Here is a 23,707-nt window from a genome sequence, read left to right on the forward strand (position 1 = left end):
TCTATTGGGTTTTTAGTCCACTGTCCCTTTGGTTCCATTGCTACAGACCTGTGGCAAAGCAGATCATGGTGGGAGGGGAGCTTCGGGAGGGAGGGAGGGAGGGAGGGAGGGAGGGAGGGAGGGAGGAGAGGAGGGAGGCAGCCCCAGGTACCCACAGAGGTAACTGGAGGGAAGGGGAGAAGGGGGAGGGGAGAGGGACCATCTGAGGAGCTGTCATCACCGCCACCTGTCCTATATGCCTATCATCCCAGCGTTTAAGAGGCAGATGTAGGAGAACCTGAAGTTTAAGGACAATTTGGGCCACATAGTGAGACCCCCCCACCCCAAGAGGAGGAAGGGGTTGGGGACAAAATATACTGTTGAGGGCACATGGCAAATGACCCACCAACTTCCAACGAGCCATGGAGCCGTTGTTTATAGATAGCTTTGTTGACAGGGTAGAGCCCTCACCAGCCATTTGCCTCACGGGCAACACCCCCAAGGGAGCGGTGTGGAGTTGGGGACTGGACCTGCAGCAGGAGCTTTGGGGTGAGCTTGAGCTGAGCAGACCCAGTCCCCAGTTCCACACGTCAAGAGGAGGGCCGCCGCCGCTACTGCCGCCAAAGGAACTGCGGAAGGAGTGGGGGGGGGGCAGGGGAGGGCATAAGGAAGAATTCCAGGAGGGGAGGGGAGGGAAGGGAAGGGGAGGGAGGAAGGAGTAGGAGAAGAAGAATTCACAGTACATTGTACTAAGCTCTTCTGATGCTTACAGCTGCTGAGTGGTCATTTCCCTCAGACCCCCTCAGACCCCGCTCCCACCCCGGCCCTCAGCCCCACCCCGCCCCCGATTGCCACATCAAGTTCACGTCACTGATTTTCTTCTGGCTATACAAAGGCCAGTCCCACTCTGATTAAAACATCAGCAACAAACTCTCTATAGTAGAGCTTTCCTTCCCCAGTGGCCAGACATGGCTGGGCAAGCCACCGAGACTCACTGTCCTCTTCCAAAAAAGAACCTTTTTTTTTTTTTTTTTTTAAATCTTGAGGCAGGGTCTCACTATGTAGCCCTGGCTGGCCTGGAACTCGATCTGTAGACCAGGCTGGCCTTACACTCAGAGATCCCCCTGCCTCTGCCTCCCAGGCGCTGGGATTAAAGGTGTGCACCACCACACCCTGACTGCTTTTCTAGGCTCCCTAACAGCAGTCAACTTACTCAATGGTTTTTGTTTTTTTTTTTTTTTTTTTGGATGCTGCTGGTGTCCTGGCACCAAGAGCAACTTCGCACCATCTTCTGTTTGGTCACACCACTGGATTCCTCCTCAAGAGTGTTCTCTGGTGTTTTTGCCAGAACTCTCTGTACCTGCCAGACGTTCCATCCGAGTTCTGTGAGACCACACTCTGAAATCCAACAGTTAGGGTGACCATGCCACCCCCTCCCACGCCCCGACAGTAGCAGGGCAGAAAACTGCTGCTATCACTAAGTGCCGTGTTTACCCTCATAACTGGGGCAGCATATTCCTGCTCCACTGTGAGTTCTGTATCCAAATTAAACCTCTGTCCAGTTCTGCTCAGGTATTAACCATTAAAGGAAGTCAAGGAAATTTAATGCCTTGTCAACGTCACTGTCAGTCAAAATAGGCCCCCCATGAAGCAGCCCGAGGGGTCTGTGTGATCCTGCTGGAACGCAGACACAGCCTCAGCACATACCTTTAATCCTCCTGGCTGTATCCTTTAGTATACACTTTAATCCCAAACAATAATGTCTAATTGAGAGGCAGACAAAGTGACGAATCAGAGAAAGATTTGGCAGAATGAGTCAGGTAGGATACGCCCAACTTTCAGGAGAAAAGCTATTTAAGAGCAGCGCAGGGAGGCAGAGTCAGTCAGGCAGCCTCGAGTCAGTGCAGTTTGGTGCAGGTCAGGAGGAGCAGTTGAAGCCAGAGAATAAGAAGGAGCCAGAAGATAGAACAAATTGCCAGAGCGAGTTTGAAGCCAAGCAAAGCAATTCAGTGAGAAGCCGAGAGCAGGTGTTTTGAATCAGTCAACTTGGAGAGGAGTTTGAACCAGAGTAGCTGAGTTGAGCCAGCCAGAGTTCGGCAAGAGCTACAAAGGGTGAGCTTATTCAGCAGTAAGCCTCCGAGACAATTACATCTGATGAAGAAAAGTTACTTTTACAAAGTATAGTGTGCATTTTTGCATAGGAAGTTTTGATATCCCAGCGATGACACCATCTCTTTCAGATTCCCATCTGGTGGGTGCTGGGATTAAAGGTATGTACCATCATGCCCAGAAAAACGTGTATGTAGGTGTGGGGAAGCCAGAGTTGGCTGTATCTCTCTCTCTCTCTCTCTCTCTCTCTCTCTCTCTCTCTCTCTCTCTCCTCTCCTCTCCTCTCCTCTCCTCTCCTCCCCTCTCCTCTCCTCTCCTCTCCTCTCCGTTTTTGTTTCATCGAGACAAGGAGACAAGGTCTTTTTATGCAACCCTGGCTATCCTGGACCTCGATTTGTAGACCGGGCTGGCCTTGAACTCACACAGATCCCCCCTGCCGTTTCTGCTTGAGTGCTAGGATTAAAGGCATGTGCCACTATGCTAGACCCCTTCCAAAATGGGTCTCATGCTGATGTTGGGTTCGCCAATTCAGCTAGACTGGCCACCAGGTCCCAGAGAGCTGCCTGTCTCTACCTCCCAAGAGCTTTGCTTGTACAGGATTTGAACTCAGGCCCTCAAATTTTGGGATGAGCCCTTTTCCCTCCCTAGGTCTTCTCAGCCCCAACAGATATTTCAAGAGAGCACGTCAAAAGAGCAGCTAATCTTGCTCAAAGACTGACATGCACACCTCTCTTCCTCCCAGCCAGAAACCTACACTTTGCATAGAAACTCTATGTCTGATAAGTTGAGAATGTGTCCCAAACCCTTGAGTAACCCTAACTTCCCCAATGACTGGAACCCCACCCAAGGGACCTCTGTAGCTGTGCTACAATTCTCAGAGCCCAGGCCAAGCTGCCGCTCTCTCCCCAGCTCCATAGGCACTGACAGGGTGGCACCCTTTTAAGAGCCAATGGACTTCCAGGTCCCCAGGTCTCTCTGCTGGGGAAATGAGTTTGCAGGCTCAGAAGCATCAAAGGGGTAGGGTGCTCACACACCTACCCTGTAGCCTGCTGGGGAATCGGAGAGTCTTCCTCAGAACTATAAGGCCCCCTTCCCGCCATTTGCCTCATGGCTTTGCCTCCTCCTCAGAGCCTCTCTGTGTGGCTGTCTGCCCGTGGTGTCAACAACTCTTCTAGTAAACTTCCTGCCCTCCAACCATCCAGCCCAGTGCCCCCTTCAACCTTTCTAATAATCTCATTATTGAGGGGGAACTTTTCTTAGAAATCTTTCAAAATGTAACTAAAGAGAGGCCAAAATGTTCTACCCATCTACGGCCGTGACGCTGAGGGCGTGACTCATGAGAAGCCCACACTTGTGCTTGCAAGCAGGATTCTCTCTGCCTTAGAGCCTTTCCCGTCTTAAGGATTCATATTGGCTCATCCTCAATTTCTTTTCTGAGACCGAGGATTCAGTTTTACCTGAGCGGAGGTTCCTAAGAGATTAAGGGACCTGCTCAGGACACAGGCGGCAGCGTAGAGGTGTGAAGAACGACTCCTTCCTTCATCCTCGCTGCCACCAACAGGAACGTTAGAGCCGTCCCAGCCAGCCCCTCCCTGGACATCCCAGGGTGGCGGCCAATAAATATCACACACGCTCTGGGGGAGAAGAGGGCTCTTCTGTCTGTTGGTCCTGGTGCGTAACTACTGTGGAGTTTGTGCCAACTCCTATCTGAAGCCACACAGAGGTGCCAGCGGCCGGCTCTTCCAACCCACGTAAACCAGCCCCCATGCACTTGCTGTCCACCGGTCCAGCTTTTCTCTTCTTTACAGCTACAAAGATCTGGCTTCTGGGCCACCTTTAGGACTCTTTAGGGACCTCCTGTCAGGGTGGCCTAGTGTCCTTGTGTGCTTTGCTACTTTGGAGCTCAGAGGGTCTCCAGAGCCCCTGGCAGCCTGGAGACAAGGTCACCCAGCCACTTCTCCCTCTTCAATCCCTGTCATCATTGACGACATCTCAAGCTCCGAGAACGCAACATAGGAAAGCCCAGACTTTCCAGTAGCTTCTGCACACTGCCTCTGCCTCCTGAGTCCTGGCTACCCAGGGGCTTTAGAACTGTGAGGGGGGCGGGGCATAGAGCAGGAAGTTGGGCAAAGGGATAGGTTATGCTGCTGCAGTGTTCTCTCCGAGGAAGGAGCACCTCGCACCCCCATTGTTCTTGTAAGGATTAAATGGCAGAGCACTGAGAGGTGATCCCCATTGGAGTGGGGCCTACTCTCATCCAATCTGTGCTGCTGGCCTGTCTCCACTCCTGCCTTTCTCTACCTCTCCTCACACAAGCAACCCAACACTTCTCCATCTCTCCGCACAGCCCTGCTGCCAAAAAAGATCCAGCTCGCCCCCAAAGAACTATTGCTGAGCAGGTCCACTTCTCCCAGATTCTAATAACGTTTCTCTTCCCCTGCCTCTGCTGGGTGGTGGGCTGGAGGACAGGTTGAACCCTCATTAAAAGTAGGTTGCAAAAAATGAATGCCTCCAGGCGGCACCAACGTGGCTTAGGTATAATGGGTAGCTCTGCTTCTAATGTGGTAGAGGAAACAGCAGATTATGAGGGGTTAGCATTAGCAATGTTGCTTAAGTGGACTGGCAAAATGGCAGCCGCCGCTACTGCTTCAGCTGCTGCTGCTGTGTTCCGGGGGTGGGGGTGGGGTGGGGGGGTTCTGGTTTTGCTTTGCCGTCTTCACATATACTATTTTGAAAAAGTTTGGAGGGAAAGCTGAAAACTCAGAAGGTTCACTCGATTCTCTTCTGATAGAAAAGACGGCAGAGTTGCCTATGCACGCAGAGAGTTTGCGGCTAGAGGTCGAAATGCCTGGAAAACACTACAGAGTTCGAGCTTGGGGAGTTAGACCGGGGACGTTCCGCACAATGGAAACAGGAAGGTAAAGGGCCGCCCACCGGCCCTGCTCCTCCTACTTTCACCACCAGGTGCCCGAAGCACCGCAGTGAGACCAGGGCCGGAGAGAAGAGGCAGCATTGGCTGCGGCACAGGGACAAGGGTTGATGTGCAACCCGGTGTACCACCAGAGGATTTGCTTGGGCCTGCACAGGCACCGGCAGCCTTCCCCGTCTCTGTGTAGCATGTGCCACTCATAAGCAGATAAGCCCTCTCACCTCCACCTTCACGATGAGCCCAGGGCAGTCCACACTGAGCTACACCCACCCCCAATCCCCGCCTTTTGCTCTTGCTGGCCCTCGCGGGGCTGCGGCTGCCAAGTGGCCTTACAACTCCTTCCCTCATCTCCTCGTTACAGAAAAGAGGGTACTGAAGGCCTCAGGACCACACCCTCTTCTCTAACCCTCACCGTGGCTCTATCTTCAGAAGCAAAATTCATGGTCCCCAGTGTGACAGCAGGACCCAGTCTCTACCCACGTCTCCTCCACTCTTTCTCTGCTCCCTGCTTTGGCCACTCTCCCTCACATTCCAGTGACTGGGGCTTCAACCCTCTCCCTTGTGACATCTTCGGCCTCGGCCCACTGTTGCCTTGCCTTTTGTTGCCTTTCGGACAAGTCCAATTGACAGGACCCTTCCCACCCTGCCCCAGCATCACAGAGGCTTCCCAGGTATTAAACTAAACCTAAGTCACTTATCTCAGGGGAGACTCACGAACCAGGCCTATTCCTAGCCGCCCCAGGAGTGGCTGCTCCGGTCATACGTTAGACTGGGAGAGACTCCACATGTGCGTGTGGCTTTGAGGATGTCCACCTGAGTGGGTCTAACATCCGGAGCCATCCAGTGTATGCTGGGTGCTATGCAAGGTGGGAGAATATCAAGGGACACAGGGGAGCACTGACCCGACCCTTCAGGAGGGTGATCTGTTTACCAGGGCATCTCCCACACATTCTGGAAGGTCACATGTCACACACATGGTCCTGTGACCAGGACTTCTAAAGGACACAGGACCCTGTGGGCACGGGAAAGAGTACATCCTCGAGGCCCAGCCAACTGGCCTTTCCTTTCCCTAGCTTCTTGCTCCTCTTGGCTGCCTCTACAATCGTCATGTAGCCACCCTCACAGCCACTGGGCTGATTCGTGTCTTCACGGGGTGAGGGGGTGCTACCCAGGTGTGTTTGTACATGTTTGAGGGAAACTTAGTACTCAGAAAGTACATTTCCTGGGAGAAACCTGCCCTTCTCTTGGTTACATTCCCCACCCCCTCCATAGGATCCTCCAACTGGTAGTTTGCAGAAGCTCCTATTTCAGAGAGATTTAAGTCTATTTCTCAATTTTTTTTAAATCCAAAGATGACTCTTAGGAATCTAGACTTCTTGTTTTGCTTGAAAAACAAACAAACAAAAAAATCAGCGGGGCCCGCACATGTGGGCAGCAGTCTAAAGGGGCCAAGTGGGGGTGTTTGAGCTGTCCGTGATCTCCTCCGCTCCCCGCATGGCTGTGATGGCCTCTGCTCCCTCACAGCCTGGCTTTCTCTGCTTTTCACTCACCCGCCACTGCTGTGACCTCCAGTCACACTTCCAAGTGGGCGTCTTTGCAGTTTGGGTTCCTGATCCTTTGGCATGAAGTCGCAGCTTCTCCCAAGGCTGCAGGCTCTTTTCTTACACAATCTCTCTGATGTCATGGCTGGCCTCAGTGATGGCTGCTCCGTGACACTCACACTAATAGACCGGCACTCCCACTGGCCCGCTCGCTCTTCAGGGCCCGCTGCCTTCGACATTTCCTTCTCCTTGTTAGTTCCCACTAATCTTTTAAAACTCAGCCCATGGTGGGTATTTGGTGTGGGATGTGTGTGTCTGTGTGTGTGTTGGGGAGGGGGTACTACTGGCTGGAAACCTTTCAGGAGGGAACTTTTGGGGGGCAATGGAAGTGTTCTGTATCTTGATGGGGGTGATGATCAGCTGCAGGAGCGACAAATTCTAAAGACAAGTGAGCAGACGAGATAGGAGTGCTCACTTTTCTTAGATTCTACTTCATCAAGTGAACTCCCACTAGAGTTTGGTCCAGGTCTGCAACTTTCAGGGAGCCCTCTCTGTGGGGAGGCCCAGGGCCATGTCACTCAGCCACACCCATCCTCACTGTCTGTCTAGTCTATGGGGTTCATCAACCCCCTTGCCTCCAGGAAAGGCTGGGCAGAAAATAACTTGTGTCTAAGTGCAGAAGACAGGCTCAACCTGAGCCTGGGCCCTTTCATCTGGGATTTGGGGCAAGAGTCTCCTGGGTTCAAATCCTACTTCTGCCACTTGTTGGCTGTGACAGCAGGGACATGACTTTCCTCTGGGCCACTGAGAAATGCCATTGAACTTGCCTTCCAGACACGTGTGAAGCTTAAAGAAAGGTCTTAGCAGCACTGCCCCACGGTCTCCAGTGCCAGGCCCTACTCCACAAACTTTTCTCGACTTAAGTGTTGCTCAAGTAAGTCTTGCTGTATATCAGTTCTCCTCACTCTGGATGAAAACAGGGAGACCCACAGTGCTTGGCGTCTCGCCTAGGGCTGAGTTGTAGAGGAGGCAGCCTCTGCCACTCCCCTGCAATCAGCAGACGGACAGACAGACAGCTGCTACTGGTATTACGTCATTGCTTCTCTCCCCTCTCCTCCTCCTGCCCCACGCCAGACTATCTCCAGGCTAACGGAAGCGGGTAAAGCAGATCTTCTTGGCCCACGCAGCATTTCTGGAACCGAGGCCAGGCAGAAGATATGTCGAGCACTTTAGAAGTGATCGGAAATCCCCAAGATCAGGCCTTGGCCCATAGTCTCGTCCCCACAGAGCCAGGCACCTGTTTCTTGCTTAGCTGTTTTAAATCACCCAACATCCTAGTCACACCCGTGACAAGAGGACAAGTGACCTCTCTGGTCACTACCGCACTACTCGTGCTCAGCCTCAGCCCCAGCCGCACACTTGCTTCTGAGATGGACTCTGCCTCTTATTTCAGCAGACAGGGACAATGGCATTAGTCCACCAGGAGACCTGCTCAAGCACCAAACAGCTTTAACTAACAACACCCAGGCGTGGAAACCTTGTGGAGATGGATGGCTCTTGGTGTTGTGTGCTGCCATGTTATCCAACAACCACAGCAAAACCCTCTTCAGCAATAAGCATCATGGTCCCCCCGGTGTATTGTGTGCCACGGTGCAGCCAGATCCACTACAGGGCTTCCAGTGTGCTGCCCAGAGAGTTCTGGACACCCTCCTGGCACAGGGTCCTGAGCCAACTGTGGGCCTGACCAGTCATTTCTTTATTGGGCTTATCACATACACTGAGATATCCTCAACGTATTGCAATTCAGGCCTTCGAGAGTGGATTACCTCATGCCACCATGTTCCCAGGGGTCAGGGCAGAGGCAGCTGAATTACGCATGGAATAGGGGAGCTTGGGGACATGGGGAATTGGTGCCTGGCAGCTTCCTGAAGCTCTGAAGGTGCAAATATGAAGGCACGGAAGACCAAGGGTGTGTCCCTTCCCTGTCATCAGTCTAGGTAGAAAAAGAGAGGACCAACCACAGAGGGAGGAGAGGGATGTGGGGATCACATGGAACAGGTGAAGGAGGTATTTGGTGCGACCGATGAAGATGTCGAGACCACAGCCGAGTCCTCTCTCCACCTGAGGCTGGGATTATCCAAACCCATTTAAATACCCTCCAATCTTAATGTCAATAAATTTAGAAGGAAAAAAAAAAAAGGAGCCAGCCCCTGCCAGCCAGCAAATGCCAAGTCCTGGTGATAGGAGACAGGCAGATTAACCATGCAGATGGCTCGGCTTAATCTGCAAACATTTAGCCAACACCCATGAGGTGCCAGCCAGCACGCTGGCACTAAGGAGCAGAAAGAGGCAGACAGAGAAGGCAGCGGACATACTGCAGCCCGGGCATGGAGGAGTGTCTGAGAGGGCTGGAGGTGGGGGGCTGTGTAAGAGACATGGCAGGCTCACTCCACCCCAGGCACCACCCCAGGCACCAAAGCCTTGGTTTCCCTCCCTCTTAGTCTGTGACTTGAATATCAAGTTTGATATCAAGTCTGTCATTCTTTTGGTAACCCATACTTAAGGAAGTTAGCAATCCCCCTCACACTTTAACTCCTGGCCCCCTACGGCTTTGTCAGAAGCCTCTGTGGCCAGGCAGAGGCTTCTGAACCACATTCCACCAAAGTGGGGACGCACAGGAAGAGCAACTGTTAGGGTGAGGTACCCCACTCCTCAGGTTAACTGCAGCTGGGAGAATGAGGGGGGCCGCCGTGGCCCTGTTCCAAAGTGTCCTTTTTGTACAGCCACACTGTCCCCAGGGCTCACAGGCACTTCAGGGTTCTTCACATGTCCCTCATAGGTCCCTTCTTGACTTAGACTCCTTGGACAAGGTGTAGAATAGTGCCTGAGTGTATAGGTTCAGTCACCCTGGTGCTGGGTGGACAGGCAAGGAGGCCTCTAGGGCACGAGATACGTTCAAAACCACTCTAGACAGATCTACCCTGTGTGAACACCTCCCAGAATGGTACAGCTCACCATGCCCTTTCTTCCCTGGACCAAGGAAAGACCCTCTTGTTCATAGTGGTTATATGCTCATCCACACTACTGGCAATAATCACGTCTGTCCTATTGTTGATTGCCTACTCTCCGCCTGTATACTCCCCCATTTCTTATTGTGCTTGTCACATGACCACCCTGCCAGCCAGTCCACAGAGGGTTAAGGGTCAGGGGAGAGGGACCCCATGATCCTGCTTCTCACTGTGAGACTTCAGTCCTGCCCTCCTCCACTGCACTTCCCTTTCTGTACTGGGTGGGTGGTGAAGCCAACTACATTTCCCACAATCCTTAGAGTCCAGGTTGATTGGTCTCCTGCCAATCAGATCCCAAGACACTTTGGTTTGGGACTGTGTTCTGCAATGGTCTCAAAATGCTCACCTGGCAGCTTTCTAGTCCCTGCTTCGGAGCTGGGAGCTGCTGGAAGCCCAGCCAGTCTGGTTTGTAGTCTAATTTTCCAGTGCTGTGCCAGCTGCCTGGGGCCCTTCATAAGGCCCTTTCTTGCCCAAAGGAGATGCCATGGGGTTCTGCATCAGCAGTTGTGAACCGTGATCCTTGCCTCCCAGAGCCAGGTTGCTGTGCAGTCCCTGGACGTGGATGCCCTCAGCTGCTTGGCCAGGTTTTAAAAACTTCCTGGAAACCCAAGCCAAGCAGTAGAAGCCCAGGACTCCCAGAGGGCACAGGCGTTGTGCTACTGAAGCTGTTACCTCCTGTGTGAAGCTAGGGCATCCAGACGGCAGGCAGGCAAGGCCCTTGACCTGCAGTAGGGCCCCTGCTCCACTCAAAGGACTCCACTGGGTGGAGCCTGCCTGTGCAGTTTAAGCAGAGACAATTTGTTTGTGGAGGGTAGAACTGTCAAAAGAACTGGTAAAGCACTCTTGTATGAGCGCGTCCAGGAGTGATTCCCGATGCCTTGCTGTAGATCAAGTGCCGAGAGACCTGTAGCCCCTCCTGCTACGTGTCTAGAAGCTTCCTCCCCGGCTGTCGGCTGTCGGTGCCAGCAGCACTCACTGTCTGCCCCGAAGCGGAGCCTTAGTGGCTGGCTCACTGCTCACACTGAAGAGCGAGCCCTATGTGTACACAGGGCTTGTTCCGTACTCACCTCTTAATGACCTTAAGCCACACCCAGAGAGAGAGACCCTTTCGAAAATCTTTTAAAAACCTTTAACATTTTCTAATACAGCAACACACAAAGATGTCAGCATCCTAGTAAATCCTCTCCTGAGGGGAAGAGACTTGGGAGTTCAAGGTCATGGTGAGCGAGGCTCGCCCAGGCTTCTGTGGGACTCCCTTGGGAGGGTCACACACCTCCGGGTGCCAGGTACTCCTGTCCAGACGGGAAGACCCCAGCAGCCTCCCTGCTCCAAGGCGCTGAGCGAGGCAGCACTGAGGGAGGCAGCGCTGGCGCTGTCCTGTTTGGGACAAGAGTGGGACAGATGTTAATCCTTCATGGGCAAGCATCTTGTCCCCACTCTTGTCCTTGGGAACAAATGGGAGACAAACAGTGATTTGTGTCAGACTCCTAGCCAGGGGAAACAAGAGCAAGGCTTCAGAGCCAGGCACCTCAAGAGTGACAAGCCTCCCCGCCCCGGCCCCCCAGGGTTGTGGAGGGCCCTGCAGAAGGCTTTCTTCCCATGCTTCCTGGCGGGGATGCTTGCAGGTTATACCGCAGATGCAAAGACGTCATCCGGAGCTCTAGGGACTGTGTGCTTCCAAGGTTTCGTCCTGCGGCCCTGCTGTTCCTTGATAATTTATAGGAAGTTAATGGTTGCCAGAAGGAGGAGGGACATTTTCTTCAGTGCATTAGCTCTAGGTAAGATGCTCAAGCTCCTAATTGAACCCCACACAGTATAACTAAGGTCTTGCCCGAGGACACACCCCAGTTCAACAGGTAACAAGTCACATGAGACTACACCAGAGTCAACTGCTGCACCGGGTGTGGGTGTCCCAGTCAGGTCCCATGACAAGTCACATGAGACTACACCAGAGTCAACTGCTGCACCGGGTGTGGGTGTCCCAGTCAGGTCCCATGACAAGTCACATGAGACTACACCAGAGCCAACTGCTGCACTGGGTGTGGGTGTCCCAGTCAGGTCCCATGTTCCATCCTTAGGAGGGCAGGTGTCTGCCTAGACCCCGGGAACCTCACAAAGGGAGCAGGGGATCTTGGGAAAGAGAAAACAGACAAAGGGACATTGAAGAATAAAATAAGTGCCATGGGTGCCCTCAGGCTGCTCTCTGGGGCTCCCTGGGCTCTCCTGCGAGTTGGGAGGATCCAGCTTCCCAGAGACAAAGCCCTTCGGGCTACTTGTGCAAGGAAAAGGTACCTCCTCACTCTTCCCATCAGCCCCTTCCCCGGGTCGGAGACTGGGCACAGCTTCCGAAGGCCTTGATCATCCCAAGTGGATCTGACAGGTTTTGGTGATGTGGAAGAGCAGGTTTGAAGTGCTAGGAGGTAAGAAAGCTTGAGGTGGGACCAGAGCTCTCTGAGGGGGGCATGTCTCTCTCTGCCTGTGTTGGGCTCCTCTGGACACCTTGGAACCTGCCATCCAGGAGTCTCACCCCCAAGGAAGGCGGCCTTTACTCATGCAAGCCTGCAGCTGCACTATGCACACCTGACACGAGGAGGATACTAGGCCTTGCTGCCTGCGCAGGCTTTCGGGGGCAGATTCTGGTGCAGGTGCTTCAAGAGCAGAAGACCGTGTGTACAAATTGATCTAGCAACTAACTTCTCCTGTAGGATTGTGCAAGGCAAAGGAAAACATGCCGAGTGCCAGGCACACATGAAGGCTGGCCGGGCTGTCATGATGGGGCTCTGGGTGACATCTGGTCTGCTCTCAGTGCTCCTCCTGCCTGACCCATTTGCTCCAGCATTTGGGAACACATCTGGAATCAAAATACAACTCAACAGGAGTAAAAGTTGTGATGGTGAAATCTCTATTTGACTGGGCTTAAAATCGCCATGGAAACGTGCCTCTGGGCATTCTCTTGAGAGTGTTCCCAGAAAGGTTTAGCTGAGGAGGGAAGGTCCACCATGAATGTGGTGGTACCGTCGATAGGCTGCAGTCCCAGGCTGTATAAAAAGGAGGAAGTAAAGCTGGACGTTGGCATTCATCTCTCTGCTTCCTGACTGTGAGTCCCGAGTGACCAGCTGCCTCACACGGCTGCTATCTCCCCTACCACCACGCACTGTATCCCTTAGAACTGTAAGCCAAAAAAAAAAAAAAGTTCCGTTGCTTCTTGTCGGGTATTTTGTCACAGAAAAAAAGTAACTATGAAGGTTGACTAATACACACTCCCTCAGTCCCAGCACCTCAGAAAGGGATGGGAATCCAAGAACCCAGACAAAAGCCCAGAGCAGGGTGTCCAACCTTTTGGTTTCTTGGGGCCACGTTGGACTGAAAATTGTCTTGTACTCAGTGTTTAATAGTGAGCATCCATCAGCATTCAATTTATATACATAATATATATATATATATATATATATATATATATATATATATATATATATATAAAACCAATCACACGGGACCCACAGCCAGCAAACAGAAGCTCATGACTTGCATGCCATATGTTGGGATGAGGTCTACTCGACAGACAGACTCACCTAATGCCTCCTGTGCTGGTTGCAGCCCATGAAATTGATTTCACTACCCACCATCATCCTGCTAAGCCTGCTGTGTGGAAAGGATCCCACGGGGGCCATCACAGGATTGTGACAGAGTGACCATGAGAGGCCTCTGGTTCTATGTGCTTGAGACTAGCCAGGCCAGAAGATACAAGATCAGCTGTGATCTGACTGGCCCCTGGGAGGAGACAACAGCTCTTGCAAAGCCAAAGCCAGCAAATGATCAGTGCTGGGCTGTCTTGAGAAAAGGGTTTTCTTTCTCAAAGCACCAGGGAGGTCTCGTCACTCCCTTCTCTCTCCCTCATTCCCACTTCCCAAAGCCCAGCTCCTCAAGTCTCCACCCTAGCAGCCAAACTCACCTTACCTCTGTGTCTAGAGCCTCCCTTCCCTGCCCACAGCTTTACTGAACTCCATTCCAGCTCCAGCCGCAAGGTGCCAGTCCTTGCTGGCCCTGCCAGATCTGAGACAGTTGCTGATGTCAGAGAGCATCTAGTAGAGAGGCCTCTTGTGATTTGCCCAGAGGCTGCCCCTTGGCCCTGGGTCAGGCTCTGGGGTCTATCGAATCTGATTCTTTGTTGGATACTTTCGAGAGCACAGCCTGCCCCAAGCATGGCATTTTCACTGTGTACAATCAGCGTTTGGTTTCACTGATGGAAATGTCACCTGTAATTATTTTCAAGGAGTCTTGATGGCTCTGGAATAAATCAATATAAATAATGTTTTCATAAACCCCGAATCGTGTTTCTAATAGCATTATATCTATAATCTTAATATTCAAAACAATTTTTCTTCACAGCTCAGCAATTAATTGTTGCCAAGTGCTTTTTTTTTTTTTTTTTTTTTTTTTTTTTTTTTTTTTGTTCTGTGTCGCTATCAGCTTAGAGCCTGGGGCTGGGGACGTCACACTTTAGCACCAGGGCCATGTATGTGACTCCTCTCACCCCAAACCATGCCTAGCCTTACTCCCTGACAGGTTAGACTAAATAAATATAATGTCTCTTCCCCCAGAAGGGTGTCCACATACTCCCAGCCTCTTTAGTGGTTGCCCACATGCCCCTCTCGAAACCTCACACCCCAACACACACCCGGCCCCCCCTTGCACACACACAAGCAGGGCATGCATGAAAGTGAGCACACACACACCATACTCGTCCCTCCCAGCGACAGCCCCTTCAGTAGTGAGCAAGCACCTCGGTGGCCCTGGGGTGACCCTGGGGTAGCTTGTCTTATGTGTGCCACTCATGCTTAAAAAGGCTGACCATGACCAAGGGCGGCACTACGGGTTGGACAGCCAGCTTAGCTGGGTGTAGCTTGCAGAGAGTAACTACCATATTCTTGAGTAGAAACGAAAGCGGTGAAATAACACCAGACAGAAGTGACTGTCCCTCAGACTGTTTAGAGCTGCTTCAGGAGACACGTTGGTACCTCCAAGGCACCCCACCCCGAGGTTTGCACAAGAAGAGTTCTCTGACCTTACTCCCCTGATCAGAAAACTCGCAAAGACGTATGGGAAATTGAGTATCTGCGTTTCAGTATCTCTGCTAAACATGGGGCAGAGCCAGCCACCTCACACAAGAACTTTCTGATGATGCTGAGAGTCAGGGGAAGAGCTAATAGGCCGCAAAGACTCTGTCTGGCTGCCTGCCATACCCCTCTAAGCTGCTGTGAGGTGGGTGTATCCTTCAGTAAAGAACTCTTCATATGGGCAAACCCTGCAATTTAATTTCTGTCCAAGCAGGGAATTAATAATGCTGGCGAGAGGCATCTTGAGTCCCCGTGGCATTTGCGTCTCTCAGGGTGAGAGCATCACTGGTGCTCTGGGTTTAAGAGCTGGCCTCTTGGGAAGATTACAACGCATGACCCAGCTCCAGAGCCCAGGCCCTTTGGAACCACTGGGCTGCTGCTGACCCTACCCAAGACCCTGAAGCAAGCTTCCGTGCACTGGCATGGGGAAGACAGTGGAGGCAGAGATGAGAGCTTGGAGACTTGAGGTTGATTCACAAGCAAGTCTCGAGACTCATTCCCATTAAGGTTTTGGGGCAGCATTTTTGCCTCTACAAGTGAGGTTTCATTTGGGGTTCTCTGGAAAACACCAGGGCACATTTCTCCCCAGTGCTCTACTTGGTTCTGGGAACTTAACCGTTTTCATTTTGGGGTAAACGATGAATGGATGGGTGGGTGAATGGATGGATGGATGGATGGATGAATGAATGAAGAACCTGACCTAATCTAAGATAGTGGGTCTGACACTCTGTAAGAGTTAGGAGTCAATGGTTAAGCGTATAAGAAGTCTTGTGGCTTGATTATTCCTTCGTTGGGAGACCTGGTGGGAAGGGTGACCACTGGGGAAGGTAAGAGGTAACTTTCCCAGGTCCCTCTTTGGGAAGGGTCTCTGAATATGTCCAGAGTCAGGAGTCAGGACTGGATACAAAACAATGAGAGGGGCAGAAGGCCTATCACCCCCACACTTCACTTTATGGGAGCAAAGAAAAGCGTTCGATTGTCGTCCTTTTATGCAGGAAGGGGGAGGCAGGGCCCTTCTTTCCAATTTCATTCCTTCTAACAAGAAGACAAATGCTCCTTTGGTTGAGCTGCCATGGGGCCACCGTACCAGGAGCTAACGATTCACATCGTTCTGAGCAAGGCCTCCGGAGATGAGCTCTGTACCCTTAGGTCATGCTTGCAATGTCCAGGCAAACACGTATGCTATACTAGACAATGTTTGTAGTCCCCCATCTCCCCCTGAGAAGTTTCCTCTCAACAGCTGCACCCACCAATCCCAGCTTTATCCTTGGCCCCAGTACTAGGACAGAGCAGTTCTGAACCTACTTCCTCCTCCTCCAAGCTCCTGCACATCTAGAAGCTTCCGGCATGAAGGTGTGACTGGATTGCAGGATATACACAAAGAGGAGGCCACAGCAAAGAAATGGAGTGCGGAAGGATCGAGGCTGTGCCTGGGGACAATGGGTTGGGGATGGGGTCAGGCTGGGGCTGCCAGACTGCAGGGATGGTTTTCTATCTAAGCTGGCTTGAGAAAGAAGCCAAGATAGAATGGGGGTCAGAATAGTTGGAAGGGCTGCCTGGTTCCCAGGACAAAGTTCTTGGCTCCCCCTACCCCCACATTTCCCCGTTTAAGGGATGTTTCTGGGGTCATCGTTTCTCTGTGGCCTAGGCCTAGCTTGGAGGGACTGATAGGCAGTGCCCAGTGAGGAGCTAGGGACAGGGAGTGGGGACCTGATCTGTATACTCTAGAGCGACGGAAGCCTTTCCCTCTTGGTCTTGCCAGCATCAGCTGGCTCTGGAAAGGGGTGCCTGGATCACAGCCACGTGATAGTGACCCCCACCCCCACTGGTTGGGGGTGGGTGTGGTGTGAGCACCCAGCTGTCTGAGATTCCCCTGGCTTTTGGAGCTTCCCAGAGACACCTGGGTCCAGGCGGCTACAGGTGGGCCATGTTAGGCTGTAGGTCCTCCAGGACGAGGGAAGGCACTCGGTAGACTGGTGGAGATCTGTGTCTTTGTCTACCATTTCAGGCCTTCACTGGGCCATTCCCTCCTCTGGAGAGGAGGGCTAATGAAGAATGCTCCTAGCCTAGAGTTGGGAGCCCCTTCCTCACTGGGCCAGCCTGAGGACACCTTTCAGGAATGCTAGTTGCCCACTCACGCTCAACCTATACTGTTCCCTTTGCCTCTGCAGCCACGGTCCTCACCTGAGAGCCTGAACAGAGCTCTCTCCATCCCCACTCTAGGCCAACCCCTCACCAGAGACCGGCTTTACAGATCCTGCCTTCTTGGCCCAAGATCTGTGCTGATTCAACCTCAGCACTGCCACGGGGCAGCCCTGAGATGGAACTGTGCTGGCAAATCCTACCTAGCGCCACGTGAGCAGGCACACGTGAGAGTCTCGGTTCCTTTCCTCTCTGAGGTTACATCATGAGCACCTGCCTGGCCTGTGGGGGTTCTGAGCTCTTCTCTGGCCTCCACTTCCCACCCCCCAACCCCCAACTAAGTCCTAATCTCACCACCCCTTTTCTCCCAAGAAAAGCATGTCCAAAAGGAGATGCCAATCTTGGCAATTTAATGAATTCTTAAGAGATACAACAGCCATTTATGAGCTCCCGGACACACTTCGGCTCCACCCCAGGAAACAGCCTGTCGAAATCCACAGATGTTGGCTTTTCCTCTCTTGCAACCGACCTGCTGGAGGCACCTTGTTCACCTGATTGGAATTCGTAGAACCTGGTAGCCTGAGTTAGGATTCTGAGTGTATAGGGGAGGGTGCGGCTCCAGGACCAGAGAGAGACCTCCTGCTCCCTCTAACCTCGAGGGCGTATAGATGTCTGATTCTCCTTCTCTGTAGGGCAGGAGTTAGTCAGGGATGTCAGACCCCCTAGTCCTTTTTGAAAACCTGCTCATGTGGGAGGTGATAGGGCAGTAGCACCCCCTTTCTGTCCTGGGGTAACTTGGCTGAGGATGTGGCACCAATGTATGTCTGTGTGACACATCCCTACTTGGGACACAGACAGGGCTTTAGAACCATCTACTCCTTCCTTTAAAGGCTCGGTAAGAAATCCCAGATGCTCAATGGAGAAGGCCCTAGAAGATACTCAGACACTGTCTGTGTACACTCAGTAGTACTGGCCCCTGACTTCTGGGGAGGGTCACGTGCTCTCCTCATGGGTCAGGGGCTGCCTGGGCTTCCTGCAGAGAAACAAGTGTTTTGAGGAAATATTTGGAGCTCCACAGACCCGGCAGAAGAGCTGGACCTGTAAGCAGCCCTCCCTTTGGTCAGGGTGCCCTGAGGATGTGTGTATGTATGGGAAGCCATGGGTAACACCCCCACAGAAGAGGGTATTCCTGTGAAAGAAAGGGGTGGGGCATTAGACCGGCAGGGCGACGCCTGCCCGAGGGGCTGTGGCTGCTGACATTCCCATTTGTCCCTCATGTGGCTCAGCCAACTCTGGGACAGATGTCACAGGATGCACACAGCACCTTTCCACTCATCTAAGACTCAAAGAAAGACAGGGCTTAAAGCAAGAGAGAAGCCATATTTGTTAACAGCCGTTTGGTCCTTTCACTGAGGTCCCCAAGCCCTGTGACTGGGCTGAGGGGCCTGTGGGGACAGCACACAGGGGCAGGGGGCTTCCCTATGCACAGACCACCGTGCTTTGTACTATGTGACTCAACTAAGGCCACAGAGAAGAGACCAAAGGTTGTCTGTTCTGGGTGGGCAGGGGCAGGGGCAGGCAGCTGGGCCGTTTCTGTATTGTTCAGCAAAATTGTCTCTCCCCCTTCCCAGGAGGAGAAAGTGGGTATCAGGTATCAGGTGGAGGATCTCTTCGAAGTCATCAGCCTGTCCTCCCTCCTCAGGGCCCCGGAGCCCGTGACTCAGGGCTTGGCCTGCCGCATAGCTCTAGCTACAGGGTAGGAGCTCAGTGAGCACAGAATCTCAACATCACGTATAGAGTTCAAGTGATTATCAATAACTCCATACGCGCCCAAAGCCTCCTGTCAGTTCAATAAGTGTTTTCTAGCCTCTTACCAGAGCCTCCCTCCCTCCAGGCCGTTGCCCAAGGTTGGGTAATATATCTCCATTTTACAGTGAGGACCTGGTCCTTTAGGGGAGATGGGCTCAGAGGCCCATGTGCTAATGGGGGAAGGTCAGCCCAGGTCTGGGGGAGGGGGGTGAGGGCAGGGTCATGGTTCCTTTGACTCTCCTTCTCTGAAGAGCCATCTCCAGTTGCTGCCCTCCCTTCTTTGCCTTTCTGCCAGAGTTCAAAGCTGAGCTCCAGAGACGTGTAAGTGTCGCCCAAGCAGAGACGCACAGAACTTGGGCCATGGAGTGCCGAATCCAGCTGCTGCTGCAGGGCAGACAGTTTGGAGAGCGGAAGCACGTGTGTCTTCCCGTAGTTCTGTCCTCACCGTGTACTATCAACTCATTTTCTGCAGAGAATGAAGACAATCGCTCCACTCCAGAAACTTCTGTACAGCACCTGCTGCACCCCCCCTCCAATGGGGGCGGGAAGCTCTCATTGTAATGCTTTCGCGTCACAGATGGCCTGCCATATGTCACCTCCCCTCAGCTATCACCTTGTAAGCAGATTCTGTCAGGTTTTAGGAGAAAAAGCTTAATTAACAAGTGGTGTGCACGGTTATGTGCTTAATTACTGACTGCTTTTATTCCTTTGTTGTTTTTTGTGTTTCAAAAGTTTGGTAACAATTCCAGGCGACTGTCCCTAAATGCAACACCCCGCCCCCCAAACCATGTGCCTCTGTTTTTTTGCAATTGTTGCCACTATTTTCGTGGCTCCCAGCAGATTGCTGGGGGTGGGGGGGAGGCCTCCCCCCACCCTCCTTCCCCTCCCCCAAATGTGCTGCAGGGGCACAGTAGCCCTGGGCTCACCCCCACAGGGTGGCTCAGGCAGGCTTCTAGGAAGACCAGGTCTACATATGGCTGGCCAGGGACCACTTTCATCCTCTGTCCCCCACCAGATCCATCCTGCAGGCTGGCACAGTTAGCTACAACAGGGTGACCACTGGGGGCCAGGTCAGTAAGTGCTGGGCCTGGGCCTGCACGCGGGTTGGGAGAGGCTCGACTGAGGGGTGAGAACAAAAAGGCACAGAGGATTGGACTTTAAGGACCGAGAAAAGAAAATGGCAGGGCTGGTACCAAGCCCAAGGTTTGGGAAATCAAAAAACAGTGTTTGGACTCACTCCGAAGCCACCCAACCCATAAGGAGGAAACCCGCCTACCCAGAGGGGCCAGCCATCTTTGAGCACCTTTGTTCAGGGGGTTCATTGTTATTCTCTTTTTAAAAAACCCCACTCTGAAGTCCAAGACTCAGTTATGGTGACCTGGAAGGAGTGTGACCTTTGAGACTCTATGCCAAGCCAACCTTTCTGGCTACCCAGAGAGCTGGTGGGCTGGCTCTGGGCTGCCAGGCAGGTCCCTGGGGTTCCTGATTCTCAAGTGCCCTCTCCTCCCTGCACCAGCAGCACTAGCTGAGACTGGACACAGCCTGTGGAGAGGCCTGGGAGTGGGGGCGTGGGCAGGGACGACAACCACGGTGCAAGGGCAGAAGAATTGCAGAATCAGATCACCGCTTCTTGTTCTTTAAAGGTCCAATCTCAGAAACGCAGACAAACAGGTGCGGTAAGCCCAGCCACCCCAGAACCAGCCTGACCTTCATCAGCGGGAGCCGCCCTCGGGCTATGCTTGTCCTCTCAGTGATCCATCTCCTCCTGTGACCCCCGCTGAGTCCCTGGGCTCTGCCAGGTCCCCATGCAGTCTCCTCTGTTCTACAGACACACTTCTGTTTCTTAGAAGGCCCACTAGGTGCCAGAGGGCCAGTTTGGCTCTGTACAATCTTCATGACATATGGTCCCCAGGGTCTAGCTAGGACAGTACCTCAGTGTCTGTCAGACCCTTGACAGTCTAATAAGACACAGCAGCTACTGCCTCGCCATGCTTATGACTTCTTCTAAGGCCAGTCAGCCTGGCTGAGAGTAGGGTGCTACAGGCACTCATCTTGGTTGGTCCCAGCTGACCCGAGGGCAGCCATATTTACAACAAGCCAGCCAGGGGAGGCCTGGGGTGAAGAAGCAGCATGGCCCGATGGAGTCTCCTTCTCAGAGACTGGTCTGGAAATAACTCAGGGCACAAGGAGGTCACTAACAGTGGGGGTTAAAGTGGAAAAGAACAATTGGCAAGAAATGGCCAACTAGGTAAGGAAGAGGGACCATGAGCTCAAGGCTGAGCTGGCCACACAGGCCTGAGGTGACAAGAAACCCAATTATCCAGGTAGAGGCCTTCTCTGAGCTCCAGACTCAATGGGGGACTTCCCAGAACTAGCCCTCTTTGTCATGTGTGCTCAAGGGACCAAGCTTGAGGTAGGAGGGGAAGACACATTCTCATTCCAGCCCAGAAAACAGAATGTGCCAACTTCAAAAGCTAAAAGCTCACCTGGGAGGAGTGGGGTGTGGCTCATCTGAACTGGGGTTTGGGTCTCCTTTCCTTCCTCCCTTGGGGCTCGGGCTGGGGAGGCCAAGCAAGGCTTCGCGAGAGGCTCTGGCCTGGTGCAGTGGGAAAGGAGTGGGGTGGGCCTGGAAAAGGCAGGAAGAAGAGACCCTTCCCTAAAGCCCCAGGGGTAAATAAATGGAGGAAAGGTGGCTGGCTGGATACTTCCTCGATGCCCTCTGCCGCTTCTTAGGATGCCGCATCTTACTGGCCCGCGGTTGCTTCAGTCCATTCGGACTTTGACCCAGTGGAGAAAACGCTCAGCAAACAGCCAGAGAAGCTGAGGAGGACAGAAAAGGAGCCAAGCAAGACAGGGGCCTCGGGAGACCAGGGTAAGACTCTCCTAAGTCCTTCTTAACCACAGGTAAAGCCTCCGTCAGCTACCCCCACCCCATCCTACTTCTGCCCAGGGACGGGAGGGCAGTGGACAGAATGGAGGCGTGCACGCTTCGCTAAGGCCAACTTCAGGTTCTGCACGCCGCGTCCTGGGATGGCCCCTCCTGCAGTCATTCACCGTCATTCACACCTTAGGCTAGGTTGGGTGAGTCAGTATTCCCTCTTCTTCAGTCCAGGGCTTTTCCTTGAGAGGAATTCCCCTCTGCGCGCACGTGCGTGTGCGCGCATACACACACACACACACACACACACACACACACACACACACACACTTTCATATCCACGCTGGTATCACTAGGAAGGCCTTATGAAATGTTGGCGAGGGCCAGTTAGTTTCGACAATCTGGGACTGCTAGAAAAAGCTCAAAACTGCCTCCTGTGGCCAAGTGCAGCTTCTTCCAGACTGGGGAGGGGCTGCGTGTGCTGAGGGAAGAAGGGAGACACGCTGCTGGCTTTCCGTGGGTGCCTGGCACTTCTGCCTCCTCAGCCAAGGCCTCCAGTGTCTCTGGCCATCTGCTCCTTCCATTCCCGTCAAGGCTACGTCCTGGCTGTTACCACATCTGGAGTGGTATTCCATGGTAAGTCACTGAGCCCTTCTCCCCCACGCCACCTCCAACCTACTGGTTGAGTTGCAAGATTTCCGTTGCCATGAAAATATCAGGGTGCCCCAGAAAGGAAGGAGAAGCTGGGGGAGCAGTGCAGCTACCTCAGCATTTAAAAGTTTGCCAGACCCACGCACCTCCCCCACTACATGGTGGACCCCCTGCATCTATGCCAAAGCCTCTCGCGAAGACTTGCTTGGCATCCCTCTTAGACAAAGCCAACCACTCCCTCAACAGTCTGTCTCCTGCAAGAGGGCACAAAAATGGTCACTGTCCGACCCCCAGCTGTCCTCAGTCTCCAGCTTGCCTCTGGTTAGAGTTATGCTCAAACTCGAGGTACCCCAGGGACTCCCCCACCCTGATACTACCTACTTGGAGCTCAGCTGCTGGCACCCTGGGAGCTTCTTCCTGCAGCTCCTAGCCTTTTATGGGGTCCCTAGAGCGTACCATCCAACTAAGAGTGGTCTCACTATTGTATGATGGGCTTAGAGTGGGTTCTAGACTGGGAAAGAAGGGCTGCGGCGCAGGCTTCCAGACATGGGTGCTGGGGCACAAGGAGGGTAAGGGATGAGGAGGCTGGTGGGACAAGGAAGGAGGCTGACTTCTGTCCCAGCTGCACAGACCCGTAGCTCAGTGGGCTTTTACCCAGACCTCTCCATCAGCAGGGGTTCATTTGAGAGAAGAGGCTGAGGTCTGTCCGTCCACCCTGAGAATTATCTCACATGGAGAAAGGGTGCCGATGTAGTGTGAGGCTGTGCCTCTTGGGTGCCAGTGTGCAGAGCAGAGCTCAACTGGTTCTTTGGCGAGAGGCATGGTGGGGCTCCAGGAGGCAAATAGAGGTCAGAAACCTGCGTGGATGGATCTAGTGCTCAGTCAAGGGTGTGCGCAGGCAGCAGCGGCGCGGCGGCGGTGGCAGCAGCAGCAGCGGGGTCCCAGAGAATGCTTTCTGGGCTCCTCTGTGGTCAGCACTTCTCTGCCCTCCGAAGCTAGAGATAGACTGTGTGTGCTCTTCTTGCTGGCCCGGGCAGTTACTTTTCAGGGTTCAGGTCAATGGCGAGGGCTGTTGCGGGTAAGCTGGCCCTCCATGGGTTGTTCTGACTAGAAGATTCTTTGTGAAGTCCACCTGAAATGTGACAAACAGGTAGGCCCCCAGTGTTCTCAAAGAACTACAAAATTTCTTGAGAACTTTCCCCTAGAAAGTCAGGGCCAAAGATAAGACTCTGCGAATGCCCTGGAGTCCAGCCTTGGGGGAAACCAAGGGCTGGAGACCTTGAGGAACTCCACCCATTGGGACCTGACGCTAGGTCCGAGGCTCTGCCCTCTTCCGTCTCCATCAAGACCTTTAGCAATCAGCAAAAGCCTTGCCAGGCGATTTTTGTGACTGGGCTATGCTACCAGACAGTATCCAGTACAAATTAACGGAGTATCTCACAGCATTATGAAAGATGACCCCTTCCTCATCACAAGATGCCCAA

The 23,707-nt window shown here is 53.0% G+C and overlaps 1 long non-coding RNA gene across 1 annotated transcript in view; it reads right to left on the reverse strand.

Annotated features, from left to right (window-relative positions):
- Window positions 1-2,311: 2,311 nt before the first annotated feature.
- LOC120098818 (uncharacterized) overlaps window positions 2,312-23,707 on the reverse strand; it is a 33,311-nt gene continuing 11,915 nt past the window's right edge. Inside the window, exon 2 of the long non-coding RNA XR_005497392.2 lies at window positions 2,312-23,355. This is a non-coding gene — a long non-coding RNA (uncharacterized LOC120098818). The remainder of the gene's footprint in view (window positions 23,356-23,707) is intronic.

Source organism: Rattus norvegicus, chromosome 20, assembly GCF_036323735.1.
Source record: "Rattus norvegicus strain BN/NHsdMcwi chromosome 20, GRCr8, whole genome shotgun sequence".
NCBI lineage: Eukaryota > Metazoa > Chordata > Mammalia > Rodentia > Muridae > Rattus > Rattus norvegicus.